The 23,058-nt window shown below is 42.1% G+C and overlaps 2 non-coding genes and 1 pseudogene across 2 annotated transcripts; 1 reads left to right on the forward strand and 2 right to left on the reverse strand.

The window, feature by feature from the left end:
* Positions 1–959: 959 nt before the first annotated feature.
* Positions 960–22,887, reverse strand: LOC147919352 (uncharacterized; annotated as a pseudogene).
* LOC147919353 (small nucleolar RNA R71) lies at positions 3,810–3,916 on the reverse strand. Its single transcript, XR_015594193.1, has one exon. It is a non-coding gene; the product is annotated as a small nucleolar RNA R71 (small nucleolar RNA).
* Positions 19,088–19,194, forward strand: LOC147919354 (small nucleolar RNA R71). The gene has a single exon (XR_015594350.1). It is a non-coding gene; the product is annotated as a small nucleolar RNA R71 (small nucleolar RNA).
* Positions 22,888–23,058: the final 171 nt, after the last annotated feature.

Genomic DNA, 23,058 nt, shown 5'->3' on the forward strand with positions numbered 1-23,058 from the left:
AGCATCTTGGAGTATAGGGCAAAAGACCATAGAGTTACAAACCTTTACAAACAGACCAAAACAAAAAAGAATAAACTAGAACAATCCAGGGAAGTATGACAAAAAGTACCAGTGCAGGTGGGTTCTCTCCCATATGGCCCCCTTTGCCAAAGACATAAAGAATTCCACACAAAGCATGTAATCAGATTGTTAATGAAAGAGTTGAAGGAAGCTTGTTCTTATGGGTTGGCGGTAGCATAAGCAGGGATCGGTTTAGGGGTTTAGGTTGAGTATTGAAGACCCTAGATTCAGAAATCTAAAATCCTGGTTCATCCAGTTAAGATACCTAGTAAACAATGACACAACACTACAAGAAATATGCCTATTGTTAGCACACGAAAAACGCCATTATATCGTTTTGATAGCGATTTCGTAAACGCTGTCTTTGCTGGTGCTATCTTAGAGGAGTCACATATAATAGTGCTTTTTACCTATGCTATTAATTGTCAATATATAATAGCATCATAATATGACTATAGTAATGTTATTAGTAGCGTCTTTTATTTGCTATAAAATAAAGTTAATAGTAGCAGAATATTTGTACTATGTTTTTATCTAGTGTAGCTATGTATGTTTGCTATAATTTATTTTCTCATTGCAAAAAATTGACACTATAATTTAGTTTTATGTAGCTGTGAGTTTTTGCTATGCTCTATAATCGATATATATCCGATATTTCTATAATATATCTATATATATATATACATATTATATAATGCTTTGCAAGAAATAAAATTTAGAAGAATTTTATTGTAGACTAAAAATACCATACATAAGATTCAAGTACAAGTCTGAAAACAACACTCATTGATCTAACCATTCAAGTACCAAGTCTCAACCAAACGTTCAAGCATGAAAAAAATGAAAGTTATAGTGCTTCTTACTCCAGCATCTTAGACGATGATCACTTTGTCCGCTGGCTATGCTATGGTGGTACCTATTGCATCTTCCATATACTCAATCTGAGAAGAAGGCCTCCAAACAGCAGCATCATTGACCTTCACTACGTCTATCCATACACGAACTCCATCAGGGCCCAAAGGAACAAAGTGAACTGTTACGTCAGGATTGTTTGAAGACCATCTTCCTTCAGCAACCACCCTTCTATTTCCAGTAACATCCATCAACATGCACTTCTTATTTTCGTTGACAACACCGTTTGTAGGACTGTTATGCTGCAATGTTTTCCCAAAAAGAAGTACTTAGTCACTGCTTTAAAACTATCAAAATTAACCATAACTTATCTCTGTACAGAACTGATAGATGTTACCTGAATTTGTTGAGTAGGAGACTGTGAAAAGGATTGCGAATCCTTCTGAGGTTTCTTCAAAGGAGCTGGGGGTGTTTCTGCAGAATCTAGTTGAGAAGGAGACACTGAACGTGCTGGTGTTTCATTGTTTAGTGCACAGAACATTACTCTGTGCGCAGGACATGCTATAAAAAACTTCAAACAGTCCTCATGGATTGTCAGCTTAGAATTGGGCCTCCATAGAAATGTTTCAGGTTCATGCACAACATCTAGGAATATTTTAACAGCTTTTGGTCCAATAGCAACTCCATTAACCAATGCGTCCTGATAACTCTCCTTTTTATGTGTTTTTAGAATCCTTTTTTTTGTCCATATTTTGCATTGTTCATACCTCTAACTTAGTATTTTTAGGCCATTAACTGTAGGAATTCTTTTTTAGACAATTTAGGGTGTTGTATTTCTGCATTTGCATATTTTGGATGAAAACAGGTGCTAAAGAGCCAAAAATGGGGAAAAACAAGGACAACTCGAGCATGTACCTGAAGGAGCCATCGAGCTACAAGAACAAGTCTGAACCCCAACACGATCGAAGAGGATCCAAGAGCGTGAAGAGCAACCCAAAGATCCACCCAAGGAGTAACCCGACTTCACCCTCGTGTACCCCATCGAGTAGACCATCGGGCAGGTCTGGGAAGCTAGGTCAAACGGTTTCCATATATAAACCTCCTCTTTCCCTAGCTTGCAAACGAGCACGCCGCAGACCTTCAAACCAGAAAACGAGAGCTCTTGTGGGAGAACTGAGCGACTCAAACATTTTCTTCTTGTTTTGCATTATTATTTTGTAGTTTTCTTAGATTTATATCTTGTACTCCTTCTACTCTACTCTATCTTTTAATACAATGTCATTTTCATTCATTTCTGTTGTTTTGTTATTCGTTTCTATGTCCGAGTAGTGTAGTAAAGTTTCTAGGGATGGGATAGATGATTTTGTGTTTTTGATCGGTTAGGATGCTTTAGTTGATTGTAAATGATTGATAGATTTCCTTCTAGGTTGGTGTTCTTAATGCTGTCAACAGAACGAAAGGTTGAGATTAGATCTAGGGCGTTTACAAATGCTACAGGCCGAAAGGAGTAGATAGAATGCTTGATTTAGCCAATGCTAGAGGTTTACTTAACTCTGAGTAAGAAATTAGATGAGTTTAAGTCTACTGACAATAATGAATCGTTCTTAATGCCTGCTTGTTCATATTGCTAGTGTGACAATGTGGTAATGTGTTCAAGGTTGATTGTTGCTAGTGCGAAAGTGTGGTGATAAGGTTTTAGAGGTTCATTGTCTAGGAAATAATTGCTTGAGGTATGTAAGGCAGCCGTACTGGTCTAGGATACTTAGGATTCGATTACCCCCATCCTTAGGAACTTTCGTATTTCCATTATTTGCATTTTCTTCACTTACTCGACTACCTACCCGATCAGGTACACGATAACCTGCATCGAGTAATACCTCGAGCTGTTCATATCTCACTTGCATACCCGATCACCCCACTCGATCCGGTACTCGATTTCTTGCATCGAGTACTTAGGTCGTGTGGTTTCTTGTTTATATTATTTTCTTTTGTTTATTTTAGGATTGTTGGAACCAAAAACCTTATCTGCTTGGCTTGACTTGTATTGTACTGATCATATCCTTCCTGCTAGCAATAGACAACCATTTGGATTGATAACCCTTTGTACTAGAACTGCATAGGGGATTGATACCCTGGGTGAAAACCTGTCTATCAATTTGACGCCGTTGCCATTTGGTTGTTTTAATTTTGCTACGTTTAGGATTTCAGCACTTGCTAGATCAAGTTTGTTTGTTTATATTCGGTTCGGATACTGACTTGTTTGCTTTCACATTGTTTGTTTTGAATCTCAAGTACAACCTGAGCACCCACCCGACCCGTCACTCGATCACCTGGATCGAGTTGATCCTCATGTACACACTCGGATACCTACCTGTGCATGCAAACACGATCCAGAGGTAGCCAGAACCTGAGTCCTTTCATCGACAACATCGATAGACCTCAGGTACTCAGACAACAACAAGCTCAACCGGAACCAGCAATCATTGAGGAGATGATGAATAATCAGAACGGTCCACCAGCTCCTCAAGCAAGGACCAATATAGGAGCAGAAGATGCTCCATCTACTCACACTCAAAGGAATGACATTGTGCCACCAGCTGTGCAGAACAACAATTTTGAGATCAAGAGTAGTATCATCCAGATGATACAAAGCAATAAGTTTCATTGATTGCCAATCGGAGGGCCCATTGGATCATCTGGATGAATTTGATAGGCTCTGTAGCCTCACTAAGATCAATGGAGTCAGTGAAGATGGATTCAAGCTCAGGCTTTTCCCATTTTCTTTGGGAGATAAAGCACACATCTGGGAGAAATCGCTCCCCAAAGACTCCATCACCACTTGGGAAGCGTGCAAGAAGGCATTCCTAGCCAAATTCTTCTCCAACTCCAGAACCGCAAGGCTGCGAAATGACATTTCTTGCTTTGTACAGAAGAACAATGAAACGTTCAATGAAGCTTGGGAACGTTTCAAGGGATACACTACTCGATGTCCACATCATGGGTTTAGCAATGCTTCATTGCTGAGCACACTATACAGAGGAGTGGTCCCCAAGATACAGATGTTGCTGGACACCGCAAGTCATGGTAACTTCCTCAACAAGGATGTTGATGAAGGTTGGGACCTAGTGGGTAACTTGGCTCAATCTGATGGCAACTATAATGAGGAATATGATTGATCTGTGCGATCTACAAGAGAGGAAGATGCCAAGTACAAGAGGGACTTGAAAGCCCTCAATGACAAGCTCGATCAGCTCCTTAACCAGCAGAAGCATGTTCATGCTATATCAGAGGAAGAGCAGTTTCTACAACAAGATGGGGAGAATATACAGCTAGAGGATGTTAACTACATCAACAACCAAGGAAGTTACAACAGAGGGTACAACAGTTTCAAGCCAAATCCGAATATGTCTTATCGGAACCCGAATGTTGCGAATTCTCAGGACCAAACTTACCCATCTGCAGTTCAAGGGAACCAGGTCCAACAGAAGCCTTTTGTCCAGTACAACCAAGGCTATGTACCTAAACTGCAGTACTCATGAACCTACAACCAACCACCTGGATTCCAACAACAACAAGGTCCACCAACCCAATCACAAGAAGCTGAGTTACGCGGTCTCATTCAGCAGATGATTCATAATCAGGCTACAGCTTCTATGGACATCACGAAACGGTTCGCAGAAATGAGCAACAAGATCGCTCCGGATACAATGATCTCAATGCTAAGTACGAATCACTCAACACAAAGGTTCGATACCTGGAAGGCCACCACAACAACCAACCAGCCCCAAAGATCAACCAACTCCCAGGTAAGGCTGTTCAAAACCCCAAGATTATGCGACTACTCAAGCCATCTTCCTTGATGATGACTATGAGGATTACCTCACTGGGGACAGTGATGCTCAAGATGGGGAGGATGTGGAACACCCATTGAAAAATGAGGCCAAGTACTATATATCCGAGAATGAACCCGAGTCTTCACCCGAAGAGACTGATCGAGTTGATGATTGAGCACTGGTTCGAGAATCACAAACTGAAGAACAACCCGAAGTGGAACCCGATGACCTACACCACCACCTAATCGGATGATGCATCGAGTAGATGTTGAAAAGAGAGATCAGCCTCAACCACCTGCACTAGTAGAAAGGAAGTTGGAGGAAAGGTTCCATGCTGCACTTGACATTCAGCTGGAGGCGCTTGCAGAGCGAATGGCTAAGCATAAAGCTCCACCACCTAAGCTTTTGCCCCCACACGAGCTTCAGAAGGAAGCTGCCAAGGAAGCAGCTCGATTGGAGGATGAGGTTAAGGAAGCTGTCAAGGAGATCAGTATTGAGATTCTGAGAAGTAGAGTTTGCTTGGATCCTGAGCTAAGAATTGAGGAAAAACTTGAAGATCCTGGCTCTTTCACCTTGCCGTGTTTGATAGGACTTTGGATCTTCAAGAACTGTTTGTGTGACCTTGGAGCTTCGGTTAGCATTATGCCGCTTTCAGTTGCCAACAAGCTGGGATTCACTGATTTTAAACCAAGTAAATCGTATTTGGTTCTGGCCGATAGAACGTGAGGCATCTGATTGGTATCCTGGAGAATCTGCCTCTCAGGATTGGAAGTCTGGAAGTGCCTACCGACTTCATGATCCTCGATATGGACAAGGAACCAGATGATCCATTGATTCTAGGAAGACCATTCTTGGCAACAGTTGGTGCTGTGATCGAGGTGAAACAAGGCAAGATCAAGATAGAGCATGGTGAATATTTCAAGATGGAGTTTGATGTGAAGAAAGGGATTAAGAGGCCAACCATTGATGGTCAAGTTTTTTCTACTAAGACCAAACAAAGGAAGATCCAACATCTTGAAGAGGTCAACACCACATTTGCCTTGGAACCTGGACAAAACCTGAAAAATCTTTTGAACCAGCCTACTGTAGTGGGGAGTATTCCAGAACCTCTTCCACACGGATCCCATGCTTAAGGAGCATGAAGAGTCAAGCTTAGTGACTTTAAACAAGCTCACTTGGGAGGAAGTCCCAAAAGTATCTTTTAAATTTAGTTTATTTGTTTTATTTACTTTTATTTAATTTTTTTCTTTTTTTTTTTGCAATTTTATTAAAAAAAAAAAAAAATTGGAAAGAGGAAAATTGGGGAACCCGAGGGTCAACCCGACACTGTACTCGATGCGCCTGATCGTGTCCCTACTCGGGTGGCGAGTGGAGTCTGAATTCCACAAGGAAGCCCACTCTCGGTGAAGCCCACCAACCAAACCCTAGCCTATTTAAAGGGTTTTGAGGCTCTTCTCCCTCATTACCACCGATAAGTTTCCCCTCTACTCTAAAAGCTTTTTAGTTTCCATAAGTTTCTATTCTCTCTCGATTTCAAGCTTTATCGATTTTCTTTGGAGACTAACCTTATTAACCTCGAGACCCAGCCTTTCTTTTTCTTCTCAAGGAATCAAACATGGAGCCAATTGCTAAAACTTACCAAAGGAAGGGAAGGAGATCCACCTCCGCCGCTGCTACAACCGGAGGCGATGCCGTCAAAGTTCGAGAGTCTCAAGGGAGAGGAAACGTTCCAGATTCCCAACCGTTGGATGGACATTTTGCCTCCCCAACCCGATGCACAACCCGATGCACAACCCGATCCACCACCCGACCTGATGCTTGAGTAACTGATCGAGTAGGCCTCCGAGTTCGCTCACCGAGTCCAATGGCGAGTGCTGTCCGCCGTTCTTCTCGACGTAGGGACCTGTCTACGTCTGAAAAAACACTTACCAACCCTATGGAGGTCGATTCTGATGCTGGAGGAGAAGAGCAAGGGGAGATCCAAACCTCTCGATCAAGGAGCAGAGCCGCGGTTGCAAGGGGGAAGAGACCGGCTTCAGAGAAGGCTGAGAAGATAGTTGAGAGAGCGGTTGAGGAAGAAGATCAACACGCCGAGGAGGAGGAAAGAGAGAGAGAAGAGGAGCAGAGAGAAAGGACCCGCCAAGCCTCGCGGAGGCTGAAACAGAAGGAAGTAGACACTCCAGCGAGACTATTCAAAGTCTTCAAGAAGATGAGCTTCGTTGGTATCCGATACCCTCACCGCGAGACCATGAAAATGTTGGGCATTGCAAGGGAGGTCGAGTTTCTGTTCGACATGTGCCACCTGGGCCAGATGATGCGAGCCCACCTCGAAGCATATGAGGAGGAGACGGTCCACTTCCTTTCGACCTTGAAGCTGCACTATTTCGAGGATCGGGTTCGGGTTCATCACCTTCTCCGTGAGGAACAAGGACTACCGACTCAATTTCAAGGAGATTGAGAAGCTGTATGGCTTCAAAGCTGGTAGTGGAGAAGGTATGGAGGTTAGCAAGGAGGAGATGAGGTCCCTATGGCTGACAGTAGGAGACAAGCACCCCTACAAGTCCACAAGCTCCAAATCCGCTCAAATAAGGAGCCCTGTCTTGAGGTATTTTCACAAGTCCCTCGCATTCACTCTTTTTGCTAGAAAAGAGACTGGGAATGTGAACGACCATGAGCTTCAGCTGTTAGATATTGCACTGTGTGGAGTTTTGGATAGCGCTACGGATGGAACACCACTAGTAGGAGATGTAGCTGATACTAGTATGGTGTTTGTGTTACTTGATCAATTCCTCTACTTGAAATCATGGGCCGTGAAAAGAAGAGAAGGAGGCGGAGAGATCTCTATTGGGGGACTAGTCACACCAATCCTAGTGGCATGCGATGTGCCCTTGAAGGGAATTGTGCAAGAACCAAGATGGCTGGATGCGGATTACCTCGTGCTGGCGAGATTTTTGGCCTATGAGAGGCCTAATGACATGATGCTGTTCAAGTTTGTCCATCCAACCGTCGGAGCTGCTCAAATGATCCTGCCCAATGTCATATGCACCAAGGTTCGGCTGGGAAACAACATTGACTTTGCACCACCTTGGGAGGAGCTTTACAACCCGGATGAGGAGTCCGAAGCTGAGAAGAGAGAGGAGACCGGGCAGAGACAGGGAGATAGCTCGGAGGAGTTTGATTTTGAGGAGTATGTATGCTCTCAAAAGCAACCGGTTGGAGTGAGGGAAGCTCACAAGAGGATCGGTTGGCTGAAGAGGATGAACAAGTTCTTGGCAAAGAAGGTAGAAGATCTTGCTGGTTTGGTGAAAACAATGGGAGGTCAAATCAAGGAGCTGCAAGACAAGGCAAGATGTGCCTCAGCTCCTACCTCGGCACAAGCACCCGTTTGGATGGGGAGAAGCAGACCGTTAGGAGGAACTCGAGGACTGCCACCTCCAGAACCTCAAAGAGCATCATCATAAGAGCCCCAAGCTGAGGAGAACATCATCCGACCAGAAGCACCAAGGAGAAGCCATTCTGACGCTTACCCGACGCCCAACCCGATGGGATACACGATGAACTATCCGATTCACCCGTCGAGCACCCAATCGGGTGATTATGCTGGTATTTTCCCTCCACCCTACCAGATGCCATTCACGATGCTGTACACGATGCACCCTGCGAGTGGATACACGGGTGATCATTCTGGACCTCTTCCGCCAGTTCCGTCGTACTACCCGATGCCCTACCCGATGAGCTACGCGATCCCACCCTTGATCAACACCTCAGATGCTGGTCCGAGTAAGTCGTCTGTGTGCATTTCTGAGCTCTCTGACGAGCAAACACCGGCACCTGCTGAAGCTGGCGACGACCCTGGCTACACGTTGGCAAGTATGGAGGCTGCTGCAACCTCCTTCTTCTCTAACCCATGAGGTACAAATTTCATCCAACACTTGTATATACCATTGCATTTAGTTTAATTCATTTTGTGTGATTCTTGGATTCTTTTCCAACTTTTATTTACACATGAACTGTGTAATTTAAGTTTGGGGGAGGGTCCTAGAATGTATTTAACATTGTGTTTTATTTTCTTATTTTTATTATTTCAAATTTTTGCATGCTAGTTTTATTCATTTGAGTCTGCATCTATGTGCATTAAAAAAAAAACCCAAAAAATTTGAAAAATTTTGAAAAAAAAATAATAAAAAAGAATTTTCATGTAGTTGCATTTACATATTAGGATTGAGTCTAGTTTGTTTCATATAGGATTATTGCATATGCATCTTAGGGGACAATGATTAAAATCACCTTGTTTAAAATCAAACCTTAGGATTGAAGCTATAGCCCTTAGTCACAGTTAATTGTTGCTAGATCAATCTTTGGAAAAAAATGAAAAATCTTTGCTTAGACCATTTGTGTCGTTTGAATGCTTCCTCCACTTGCTTGAACATTAGAAAATCTCTATATTATTGGATTTAATTTGAACTTTAATTGTCTTGCTTATGGAACTTGAATACTTGCTCATGGTAACTCTAAACTCGGGTTAGCAGTCCACTTTTTACCAATCTTTTCGTTTAACCCGATTCATTTGTCCTACCCATGAACCCAAACCTTTCTTTCAAACCTTGTTGTGAATTGTTGAGTGAAGCCTTTTTCATTGTGCTATAGTTTGTCAAACCTTGAGAGTATTGAGAACGACAAAGAACTGCCTCTTGATTTAGCTAAGTTAGATTTGAACTAGCTAATAGATTCGGTTTTGAAAGATAGGTGGTTAGAACGTTTATTTGGGGTTGGGTTGTGGAATAAATAAAAAAAAAAAGAAGAAAAAGTCCCTAAGGTTAGAATCAATTAACTCTAAGTCTTTAAGTAAAAAAACAAAAAGAAAAATTCTTGCTATAGTCTCCTAGAAAGAAAGAAAATGATATATATATTTATATTAGGAGTTTAGCAAAGAAAAAGAAAAAAAAAAGAGAAAAGAGAAAGAGCTAGAAATTCAAAGTCTAAAAGTCTAAACCTTAGGGAGTAAAAAAAAAGAGTTAAAATCAAGGATGTGGGTAGTTTAATTCTAGGGGGTTTAAAGAAAAAAAAGAGAGTGAATGAGAAAAGGGTAGATCATCAAGAGTTAAGCTTTGTATGGCCAAATTGTTCTCAGTCTTAGATAGTTTTCACAACTGTCTAGCATTCCATCTTTTGAGAGAAAACCACCCAAAGAATTTGTTTGAAACACCTTACTAAAAAACCTTACCCTTGAAACCGATTGAGCTTGATTCACCTTCCATTTGCAAGAATTCGCCAAACACTTAATTGAATGTGAAAGAGATGTTCTTTATCTTTAGTTGGAGGTTGAGCTAGATCGATGCATGGTGATAAGCATAGAAAAATATTTGTAAGTATGTTGATTGATCTTAGCACTATTAAACTATCTTTAAGGACTATAGCTTGAATCCTTCACTTAGCATTTTTAAGGTCATGAGTCCCCACTTTCAAACCGTACCCTCTTACTTCCTTACTAGAGGAATAGCAAGATTTAAGTTTGGAGGTCTGATAACTCTCATTTTTATATGTTTTTAGCATCCCTTTTTTGTCCATATTTTGCATTGTTCATACCTCTAACTTAGCATTTTTAGGCCATTAACAGTAGGAATTCACTTTTAGACCATTTAGGGTGTTGCATTTATGCATTTGCATATTTTGGATGAGAAAGGTGCTAAAGAGCCAAAAATGGGGAAAAACAAGGACAACTCGAGCATGTACCCGAAGGAGCCATCGAGCTACAAGAACAAGTCCGAACCCCAACAAGATCGAAGAGGATCCAAGAGCGTGAAGGGCAACCCAAAGATCCACCCGAGGAGTAACCCGACTTCACCCTCGTGTACCCCATCGAGTAGACCATCGGGCAGGTCTGGGAAGCTAGGTCAAACGGTTTCCATATATAAACACCCTCTTCCCCTAGCTTGCAAACGAGCACGCCGTAGACCCTCAAACCAGAGAGCGAGAGCTTATGTGAGAGAACTGAGCGACTCAAACATTTTCTTCTTGTTTTGCATTTTTATTTTGTAGTTTTCTTAGATTTCTATCTTGTACTCCTTCTACTCTACTCTATCTTTTAATAAAATGTCATTTTCATTCATTTCTGTTGTTTTGTTATTCGTTTCTATGTCCAAGTAGTGTAGTAAAGTTTCTAGGGATGGGATAGATGATTTTGTGTTCTTGATCGGTTAGGATGCTTTAGTTGATTGTAAATGATTGATAGATTTCCTTCTATGTTGGTGTTCTTAATGCTGTCAACAGACCGAAAGGTTGAGATTAGATCTAGGTCGTTTACAAATGCTACAGGCCGAAAGGAGTAGATAGAATGCTTGATTTAGCCAATGCTAGAGGTTTAATTAACTCTGAGTAAGAAATTAGATGAGTTTAAGTCTACTGACAATAATTAATCTTTCTTAATGCCTGCTTGTTCATGTTGCTAGTGCGACAGTGTGGTAATGTGTTCAAGGTTGATTGTTGCTAGTGCGAATGTGTGGTGACAAGATTTTAGAGGTTCATTGTCTAGGAAATAATTGCTTGAGGCATGTAAGGCATCCGTACTGGTCTAGGATACTTAGGATTTGATTACCCCCATCCTTAGGAACTTTCGTATTTCCATTATTTGCATTTTCTTCACTTACTCGACTACCTACCCGATCAGGTACACGATAACCTGCATCGAGTAATACCTCAAGCTGTTCATATCTCATTTGCATACCCGATCACCCCACTCGATCCGATACTCGATTGCTTGCATCGAGTACTTAGGTCATGTGGTTTCTTGTTTATATTATTTTCTTTTGTTTATTTTAGGATTATTAGAACCAAAAACCTTATCTGCTTGGCTTGACTTGTATTGTACTGATCATATCCTTCCTGCTAGCAATAGACCATTTGGATTGATAACCTTTTGTACTATAACTGCATAGGGGATTGATACCCTGGGTGAAAACCTGTCTATCACGTCCTTATCGCTGCTTTGCCACCGACCTTTTGCCACAACTTCTTCATCATTTGTTCCCCAATGTAGTAGTCTGCTGTAGTTGATAGATTCTGGGCTTGGACTCTAATAAACATACGCAGAGAAGAAGATGATTATGGCTATCTGAAATGTAAAATTAATGGTAAACATTTGAAAGAAACTCAAACCGTACCTTAGGATCAATGTCTTCTGGTATCGCGTCGTCTATAACAACAGTAAAATTATGAGGCCATGCAATCATTGATCAAATTGCTTTCCCAACAGTATTCATCTTAACAGCAGGTATCCAAAGCCATGCATCTGGAATGACAGTAGTTTGCAGCAACACCTTATAACACTTAGGCCCTAAACGAGTATCTATGACGTAGTCATCAGGATCAGATGACATGATCAGTCCCTCCGCAACTTTATCATCACTACCAGACCAATCATGCAACATACATTTGGGTTTTGCATTGTTGGTGACACTCTACAAAGCGATATGTATATCATTCAAAATTTAAATCCATCAAACATAATATATTTGGTATGAGCAAATTTCAAGTACTTACTCTTTGAGCAGAGTTTTCACCTACTTCAGGTTCAGTTGCTTTCTGTGAAATAAAGCAAAACCAAAACCAGAAATAGAATTCCCTGTTAATATATTATCAATACCAGTTGACTATTAAAATAGATACATAAATTAGTAAGCCTGGCTATCATACCTCGCTATTCATTTTAGCAATTTGTTCTTACAAAACCTTTACTTGATTCTCTAAGTTGATTTGGTTTTGTTGCATATCAGCCAGGTTTTTATTCTTGACTTGGAAACAAGCCAATTTAGTCATAGTCATCCCTCTACCCATTGTCCGCAGTCTTCCTTGTTGATCAGGACCTTGATACTAAGATTTTTGTATCTCCTAGTAGGTCTCAATTAACCTTATGCGTTGTAATACTTAAGGTGTCAATCCAGTTGGGAAAGTTTACTATCACTCAAGATGCAATCAAGAAGTCACAAGTTAAGCCAATTCAAAGAGTGTTTTTATCTAAAAGTCCTAGAATGATCAAAATGCGAAACAGAAATGAGTCACAGAACTAGAAACAAGAATGCATGATAAGAAGCGAAAGTGAATAAAAACACAAACGATTCTAAGCATGAACAAACGAAACTGTTCCAGGAATGTAATAAAAATCAGAAAGAAAGAAGTCCTAAGGATGGGGTAATTGATGTCGGTAGAGTATCCTAGTCTAAGGAGTGTTTAACATACCACAAGCAAAGTATCCCTAAACAATGAACATCACAACTTAGCTAATCCAATCTCTTGGCAAAAGCTACTCAGACTCAACCACTTCCATACCTAGCTCTCGCTAGAGAAACGTGGTTGAGCAGGCATGACAAACAAGTTCATTCACGTCAACAAACATCCTAGACAACTAATCTCTTAGGCTAGGAACGTAAGTCTCTGGCACTAGTTGGTCAGACATTTCATCAAACACCTTTAGGGTGTGGAAATGTCTCGAACCTAGTTCCAATTGATTAGAGAGAAACTAGTAATTCTAACTCTAGTCCAGAAGGGAATCATACAATCAAAGCTTAAACACTCTACATCCTAAGATCCTCCACCTAATCTATCCCATCCTCAAGAACCAACACACTACTCAGATCCGAAAATCATAGTCAAGGATGCAAAAACAGAAATCATTGAAACAAGCATTATTAGGTAGATAAAAATAAGATGAACAACTTTGTAGAAGGAATCAAATGCAAAATCTTAATAATCTCAAAGATATTGGAATACAAGTCTGAGAACGATTTTTTGGTGGCTAGGGAAACCTTACAAAAGAAAACGAGATAAAAACTAAGATGTCCTCAGCCCAGACTTAACAAAATGTATTTATAATAAAAACATGTAAATCCCTAAAACTTAAAACGACAAGGTGAAGCGTCGGTTTGAGAATCTCCTGAAGCGCGTAAGACGGAACATCTTCCTGACATGTGCGAGTCGAGTCGCGTGTCGTCTCTCCCTAGAGTGAGGTCGAGTGGAGTGAGTAGGAGTGGCTCCAGTGGTGTGAATGAAAATGGCTCGAGCATGGTCGGTGAAAGTGGCTCGAGCTGGGTGTATACGCATTGACTAAAACGATGATAACTCTTGAACCACCCCTCCGATTGGCTTGAAATAAACGGCATTGGAAAGATGACTCAATTCTCTACAACTTTGATGAAGACGTCAAAAGCACAATCCCTAGAACGGTGGCTCGAGTGATGGCTCGATTGTGGAAGTGAGGAGGGCTCGACTGTAGAAGTGAGGAGCGTGGCTCGATTGTGGAAGTGAGGAGGGCTGGACTGTGGAAGTGAGGAGCGTGGCTCGATTGTAGAAGTGAGGAGCGCTCGATTGTGGAAGTGAGGAGTGTGGCTCGATTGTGGAAGTGAGGAGCGCTCGATTGTGGAAGTGAGGAGCGTTCGACTGTGGAAGTGAGGAGCGTGGCTCGATTGTGGAAGTGAGGAGCGCTTGATTGTGAAAGTGAGGAGCGTGGCTCGATTTTGGAAGTGAGGAGCGCTCGATTGTGGAAGTGAGGAGCGTGGCTCGATTGTGGAAGTGAGGAGCGTGGCTCGATTGTGGAAGTGAGGAGCACTCGATTGTGGAAGTGATGAGTAGCTCGATTGTGGAGGTTGAGCATGACTTGGTTGCGGAGGTTGAGCGTGACTTGGTTGCGGAGGTTGAGCATGGCTCGATCCTCTGTGCTTCCAACGTCTCCTAGACACCTGAAAAACTCCTAAATGCGCAATGTATGCAAGGATGATGCATAAACTTCCTAAACATGCAAAATGTACGAAAGAGGTTCTAAAATGATGCAAAACGACTAGTTGTCCTAGCTAAATGCAAGACAAATAAAGGCTAAGGAGATTGAAAATATAGACATATCAACTCCCCCAAACTTATTCTTTGCTTGCCCTCACGCAAACTATCAAGAACAAAGTATGGAAGAGAGGTGTGAAGATGGGGTCTCAGAACCTAAAACATGCGAAATAGAGTAGTTAGAATCAAGGTCCTTGTTTTAGTTCTATGATGCATGGTGAAGGAACTTTATTTCAAATCTACACATGCAATCCTATCAATCATCCCCTTTAACATTCATTAACAGAGAACCGTGAATCAAGCTAAGCAATGTCATTAAACTCATTTGGCTAGGGTAAAGGTTAGAGACATAGATGGTCTCCTCATCAAGCGGTTTTATCAATACAGAACAAGGTTCTCTCACGAAAAGGAGTTGAGCTTAAGAGAAAGCTAAAGGTTGAAACCAACTGATACATACAAGAGCAGCGCTCTGTCTACCCAAAGAACACTCCAAACCGAAGTTGGTCCTATCTCTACCCTTCATCAGAAACTTCATCTCAAACTTTTTACACTTAGTCTTAGGAGGAGTTCACTTCTTTTCATTCTAGCGGATTGGGAAATCTTTATTATCACTATGGTTCGTTTTCTTTTCTTCTAGGGACTCTAGACAACTTAAACATTTTTTTCTTCTTTGTCTAATCTTTTTATTTTATGCCCAGAACCAATAACTCTTTTTACTTTGCTCAACCCAAATCCTTTACTAGACTTGTAAACTATGTAAACACACCCCCCTCCTAAAGACTTTCTACCTCTTTACTTTTCTGCACAAATCCATACCCAATACCCAAAATCGAGTTCTCACCTAGTCCTACTAGTCCGGATAACGCGAACTAGAACTACACAGGATCCTACTCTTGTCGGTTAGAACCTAACACTTTCTAACAAGCTCAACTCGGAAAAGGCCTGACACTCAAGAATACAATTGGCTTGAAAGAACGGTTGGTTAAGGGTGCGGGGAACTGTTCCAAAGATGGAAATCAGCTACTTGGATTGACAAGGGTGATAAAAATGTGAAAGACAATCCAAGTATGTGTATGGTATCTATGAGTTCAACTTCAATGCATCACATGATAATTGCAAGTCAGGATTAGGTTCAGGTAGATAGGGAATGATATCAATTCAAAACATGCTTCAATCTTACATTTTCAAGTTCAATCAACAAGCATCAAAGAACTAATAGGGCCTTGATCCTATCCTATTGAATCCAGCATGCTAACAAGGTTACAATCATCATCAACCCCTATGCTAAATGCAACAACCCTATATGAATAAACCTAGACTCCATCCTAATATGCAAGTGCAAACTACATGAACACTCTGTTTTTGTGGAAATTTTCAAATTTTTTTTTGTTTTTGTTTTTTTTTTATGTTTTTTTTTTATGCAATAGATGGATGCAAACTCAAACATGATATGATGCAAAAATTAAAATAAGAATCACAGAACACAACATCAGATACATCATCTCAAACCCTCCCCCAAACTTAAATTACACAGTCTCCTGTGTAAGAAAAATTTGCAGGAGGATTTAAGAATCACAACAGAAACAATGCAGGAATGAAATTGTATGTACAAAGGAAAAGTGGGAGTACCTCAGTAGTAGAAGAAGGAGTCCGTGCTCGCCCAAGGAGGGGCGTGAAACTGACTCTGTCCTTCGCCTTGTTCGGGATCCGCGGGTGTGACTTCAGCTGGTTGGTCGACTTGTTGCTCAACCGCTGGCGTGTTCTGGTACATGTTCTGCTGCTCGTCACACTGCATGTCATCGACTCTGGACTCACCATGGTCTGATACCAACACAACAACCTCGGTAGGCTGATAATCACCCTGATGTTCAACTCGCTGCTCAACCTCAATCTCAACCTCATGCTCATCTTGAGCTGCAGAACGACGCGCTGATCACCGACTAGAGGAGGCTCTTGAACCTCGCGAACCGAGTCTCCTTCTCTCCCTGGACTCATATGACGAGTGGCGTGAAGGAGCCGGTGAAGGCTGACGCTCCCCTGACACATATGAAGATTGACGTGCTGGGGAGAGAACCGGAGAGAGTATTCTCTAACGAGTTGGCTCGATGGAGACTTCGTGTGTGGCTCGAGAGAGGGGCTCGATCGGTTGTTGGCTTGAGTGGCTCGAGCATGGTAGTTGGAGCGTGTGCGGAGTGAGATTGGCTCGAGTGTGACAACGGAGGCTTGGCTCGAACGAGTGCAGAGTGATGAACCTCTCAAGATGGGTCGAGTGTGATTCCACGCAGTCGGTTGAACCTTGCTCAAGTCGACGATGGTGGAGAACGCACGGTGGTGGTTGAACTCTGCAACACCTCTTCTTCATTATCCCAAACCTCTTCCTTAATTTCCTTGGAGGAGAACTTTTCATTGTACCTTGGAGCTTCTTGATTTGCCCACTCATCTCCTTCACCATAGTTGTTAACTCTTTCACTGAATCCCTTAGATTCGGAGTATTTTGGAGTTCATATAAACTGTCAAGAGCGGGAGGACTTGACTCTTGCGGTTGGTGAGGTTTAAGAAGCAGGGCTTGACGCTTAGGGAGGGTAACGACTGCACTCGAGTTGGAGAATGGTTGAGTGACACTTTGAGTTTTCTCTTTGGTTACCAAAACCTCTGTTTCTGCCTCATTCACATCCTCAAAGATGTCAAACCCAGATTTATGATCTTTCTCTTCAATCACGAAGGTCTGTCCATCAATAGTTGGTTTCTTCCTAGAATCCTTGATATCAAACTTCATCTTGAAGTTCTTACCCAGATTGAGATCAATCATCCCCTTTTTGACATCAATGACTGCTCCAGCTGTAGCTAAGAAAGGTCTTCCCAGGATTAGTGGATCTTTAGGCTCTTCATCCATTCCTAGCACCACGAAATCAGTAGGAATCTCAGCTTGTCCAATTTTGATGGGCAAGTTCTCTAGTAGACCATGAGGCAATCTAGTAGTCCTATCAGCCAATATTAAGCGGAGGTTGCATGACTTGTATTCGTTGAATCCTAGCCTCTGAGCTACAGAGAGTGGCATGAGGCTTACTGAAGCACCAAGGTCACATAGGCACTTTTTGAAGGTCAATGGTCCTAGAGAACAAGGCAAGGTGAAAGAACCAGGGTCCTCTAGCTTCTTTGGGATAATCATCTTCTGAATAACAGCTTTGCATTCATGAATAGCCCCACCTACGCCATGCACTACCCTCTCATCTTCCAAAACCTTAGCTTGAGCTCCTTTAGCTATCTCCTCCTTCTCTTTGGTCCTTTCTGTTGCCAAATCAGTTAAAAACTTTTGATATTGAGGCACAAGTGCAAATGCATCAAGCAAAGGCATCCTAAGTTCAATCTCCTTGACTTGGTTTTCGAACAGAGCTTTATAGTTCTCAGTAAGCTGCTTCTTAAACCTCACTGGAGATGGTAGAGGTGGTTTGTATGGTGGAGGAATGAATCTTGTAGGTTTATCCTTGGGAGCAGTGGGTTCTTTGGTAGCTTCAGGATCATATTGTTTGGCTGACTTAATTGGATCCTTGAGCACTTCGACAGGATCCTTTATCTGAACTTCATCTTGAAGAGAATCCTCCCCATCTAAACTCTCAGTGTCCTCAGTGAGCCGTACATCTACAACTTGGGTGGTGATGGCATGGATAGTAGCATAGTCCTTGGGGTTTTGAACTGCTTTTCCGGGTAGTTGGCCAGTTGTTGGGGTAGAAGTAGAAACAGTCTTACCTTCCATATACTTCATCTTGGAGTTAAGAGCTTCAAACTTGACATTCAGATCATTGTAAGAACATTCCATCCGCTGACTGAGTTCAGCAAATTTCTTAGCGGTATCTAGAGAACCACTAGCTTGACCTTGAAGAAGTTGTTGCAGCATGTGCTTCATTTCTTGATCTGGAGCTTGAGTAGGTTGAACTTGTTGAGGTGAAAATCCTGGTGGTGGTCCGGAAGGAGCGTGATAACCTTGCTGGAACTGTTGCTTAGGCAGGAATCCTTGATTGTAAGGAACAAAAGGTTTTTGCTGACCTTGTTGTTGCTGCTAAGGAGGGTACACCTGATCTTGTGGATTTGCAACATTGGTGCTCCTGTAAGACAAATTGGGGTTTTTCTTGTAGGGGTTATAACCCTTGTTGTATCCTCCTTGATTCTGGACGTAGTTGATTGCTTCAGACTGCTCACCCTTCCCATCCTGAACTTGAAAAGGGTCATCCTCAGATACGAAATGGACAGTCTGCTGCTGACTTAGCAAGAGGCGGTCAAGCTTGTCATTGACATTCTTAAGGTCCCTCTTGTACTTCTCCTTAGACCCAGCGTCGCCGTGAACTGTGCGGTCATAGTCCTCATTGTAGTTACCGTCAGACTGAGCGAGATTCTCAACCAGTTGCCATCCTTCCTCAACGTCCTTGTTAAGGAAGTTACCGTTAGAAGCGGTGTCAAGCAACATACGTATTTTGGGAAGGACACCACGGTAGAGAGTACTCAGTAATGACTCGTTGCTGAAACCATGGTGTGGGCACTGGCTGTGGTAACCCTTGAAACGCTCCCATGCTTCACAGATAGATTCTGAGCTCTTCTGAGTGAAGCTGGAAATCTCATTCTTGAGACGTGCTGTTCTGGAGTTGGAGAAAACTTGGCCAAGAATGCTTTCTTGCAACCATCCCAGGTGGTGATTGATCCCTTTGGAAGGTTTTTCTCCCATTGATGAGCCTTGTCTCCCAGGGAGAAAGGGAAGAGGCGCAACTTGTAACCATCCTCACTCACGCCGTTGATCTTGGTGAGACCACAAAGACGGTCGAACTCGTCCAAGTGGTCGAGTGGATCCTCCATAGGCAACCCGTGAAACTTGTTTCCTTGGATCATGGTGATCAGACCACTTTTGATCTCGAAGTTGTTGTTTGGCACGGCGGGAGGGACGATTCCAGCACGTTGAGTATGAGTGTTCGGTGCATCCCCAGCACCAATGTTTCGCGGTCCCTGATGTGGTTCATTCTGGTGTTCCATAGTGACGTGTGCGGGATGATCATTGGGTTGACGAGCTTGTCGTGGGCGTTGCAACTGATTGATTTCATTGATCACAGGAAGGAGATTCTGATGCCCTCTTGATCTGGTGTGCATGCAAGGTTGCAATCAACAGGTACCTGAGATGCAAAACAAACAAGCAGAAAACCAAAGCAAGTCAGTACTCAGAATGATTGTGTAACAGAACTTAATCTTGCAAAACTTGAAATCTTAAATGTACCAAAAAGAATCCCAAATGGCAACGGCGCCAAATTGATACTAAGATTTTTGTATCTCCTAGTAGGTCTCAATTAACCTTATGCGTTGTAATACTTAAGGTGTCAATCCAGTTGGGAAAGTTTACTATCACTCAAGATGCAATCAAGAAGTCACAAGTTAAGCCAATTCAAAGAGTGTTTTTATCTAACAGTCCTAGAATGATCAAAATGCGAAACAGAAATGAGTCACAGAACTAGAAACAAGAATGCATGACAAGAAGCGAAAGTGAATAAAAACGCAAATGATTCTAAGCATGAACAAACGAAACTGTTCCAGGAATGTAATAAAAATCAGAAAGAAAGAAGTCCTAAGGATGGGGTAATTGATGTCGGTGGAGTATCCTAGTCTAAGGAGTGTTTAACATACCACAAGCAAAGTATCCCTAAACAATGAACATCACAACTTAGCTAATCCAATCTCTTGGCAAAAGCTACTCAGACTCAACCACTTCCATACCTAGCTCTCGCTAGAGAAACGTGGTTGAGCAGGCATGACAAACAAGTTCATTCACGTCAACAAACATCCTAGACAACTAATCTCTTAGGCTAGGAACGTAAGTCTCTGGCACTAGTTGGTTAGACATTTCATCAAACACCTTTAGGGTGCGGAAATGTCTCGAACCTAGTTCCAATTGGTCAGAGAGAAACTAGTAATTCTAACTCTAGTCCAGAAGGGAATCATACAATCAAAGCTTAAACACTCTACATCCTAAGATCCTCCACCTAATCTATCCCATCCTCAAGAACCAACACACTACTCAGATCCGAAAATCATAGTCAAGGATGCAAAAACAGAAATCATTGAAACAAGCATTATTAGGTAGATAAAAATAAGATGAACAACTTTGTAGAAGGAATCAAATGCAAAATCTCAATAATCTCAAAGATATTGGAATACAAGTCTGAGAACGTTTTTTTGGTGGCTAGAGAAACCTTACAAAAGAAAACGAGATAAAAACTAAGATGTCCTCAGCCCAGACTTAACAAAATGTATTTATAGTAAAAACATGTAAATCCCTAAAACTTAAAACGACAAGGTGAAGCGTCGGTTTGGGAATCTCCTAAAGCGCGTAAGACGGAACGTCTTCCTGACATGTGCGGTCGAGTCGCGTGTCGTCTCTCCCTAGAGTGAGGTCGAGTGGAGTGAGTAGGAGTGGCTCCAGTGGTGTGAATGAAAATGGCTCGAGCATGGTCGGTGAAAGTGGCTCGAGCTGGGTGTATACGCATCCACTAAAACGATGATAACTCTTGAACCACCCCTCCGATTGGCTTGAAATAAACGGCATTGGAAAGATGACTCAATTCTCTACAACTTTGATGAAGATGTGAAAAGCTCAATCCCTAGACCGGTGGCTTGAGTGATGGCTCGATTGTGGAAGTGAGGAGGACTCAACTGTAGAAGTGAGGAGCGTGGCTCGATTGTGGAAGTGAGGAGGGCTGGACTGTGGAAGTGAGGAGCGTGGCTCGATTGTAGAAGTGAGGAGCGCTCGATTGTGGAAGTGAGGAGTGTGGCTCGATTTTGGAAGTGAGGAGCGCTCGATTGTGGAAGTGAGGAGCGTTCGACTGTGGAAGTGAGGAGCGTGGCTCAATTGTGGAAGTGAGGAGCGCTCGATTGAGAAAGTGAGGAGCGTGGCTCGATTTTGGAAGTGAGGAGCACTCGATTGTGGAAGTGAGGAGCGTGGCTCGATTGTGGAAGTGAGGAGCGTGGCTCGATTGTGGAAGTGAGGAGCGCTCGATTGTGGAAGTGAGGAGTAGCTCGATTGTGGAGGTTGAGCATGACTTGGTTGCGGAGGTTGAGCGTGACTTGGTTGCGGAGGTTGAGCATGGCTCGATCCTCTGTGCTTCCAACGTCTCCTAGACACCTGAAAAACTCCTAAATGCGCAATGTATGCAAGGATGATGCAAAAACTTCCTAAACATGCAAAATGTACGAAAGAGGTTCTAAAATGATGCAAAACGACTAGTTGTCCTACCTAAATGCAAGACAAATAAAGGCTAAGGAGATGCAAAATATAGACATATCAGACCTTAAACCTGTGATAGGATACTTTCTTTTGGGTTTGTTGATGTTGACGAACTCCCAGAAGCAGCAAGCTCATTTGCCTTTTTCTGAATATATGACAGACTCTATTAGAGAAAAGAACAAAGAGAAACCATTACACACAGAGATGGTTATATACTTACAATCGTTTCAGCAGCTCTTGTATTGACAGGTGTGCCATCTTTTTTGGTGCGTGACCTGACCCAAACTTTTGCTCTTGTGATTGTAGATGGATCTTCGCTTTCTTTTTTCTAAGAAACATGATTAAACAGACATTGATCATACCATTACCTATCAAAAGTTAAATCTGACGTAATAATGTATTTTACTTACCATATCTTCTGCCAATCTAGTCATTCCTTTCCGACTAGTGGTGTGAGGAGTCTGCCTGCGTCTTCTCTCCGTGTACTGATCACTGACAGCCTAGAAAGAAAAAATGATAGTAAATTAAAGATTGAATAAGATATTGTTGAAGTGTTTACCTGGAATTCTTGACTTGTTTTGATTTTGATATAGTTGCGCCATTCTCCAATAGGAACATTACTAGGCCGCAGCTTCATCCTACCAACATTGTTATTCACATCTCTGACTTTCTGTACCAAGCTTGATTTGTATGATCTCCACAAGCATCCCATATGCTTCAGAACATATACCTTTTCATATTCTCCATCAAAGTCAAACCTTGCCTGCATTCACAAATATATACAAGACAATTAAATGTAATAAAATTTGTAGTGACTATATGAAAGAATTATGATGAAAAGTTCACCTGGACAGATTTCCAAAGAACTGTTTTGCGCTCATCACCAATTTTCCTCAAGTCAGCAATAGTGATAGGAACATGTTCCCGCACCAACGAGCCTAGGTATGATGACAACTTCACAGACCCTGGTCCACATGGTTCTCCGAGATCATTGAATTCAACAGTTATTCTACTATTTGGATCCTTGGCGATGTCTTTCATCTTTGTTGGTTCTCGACGTCTTTTAGGCTGTTGTACCGACGAAGTTGTAGGGTTATCACGTTGAGGCTCTCTCTCTGTTTCTTGTTCTGTAGGCACCTCATTTTGTGCAAGTACCACATTTTGTGCAGGCAACTCATTTACTGCAGGCGTATGATCTTCTATAGGCACTGGTGCAGGTACCTCATCAAC

The sequence above is a fragment of the Camelina sativa genome, chromosome 20 (genome assembly GCF_030686135.1).
Source record: "Camelina sativa cultivar CO46 ecotype springtype chromosome 20, ASM3068613v1".
Lineage (NCBI taxonomy): Eukaryota > Viridiplantae > Streptophyta > Magnoliopsida > Brassicales > Brassicaceae > Camelina > Camelina sativa.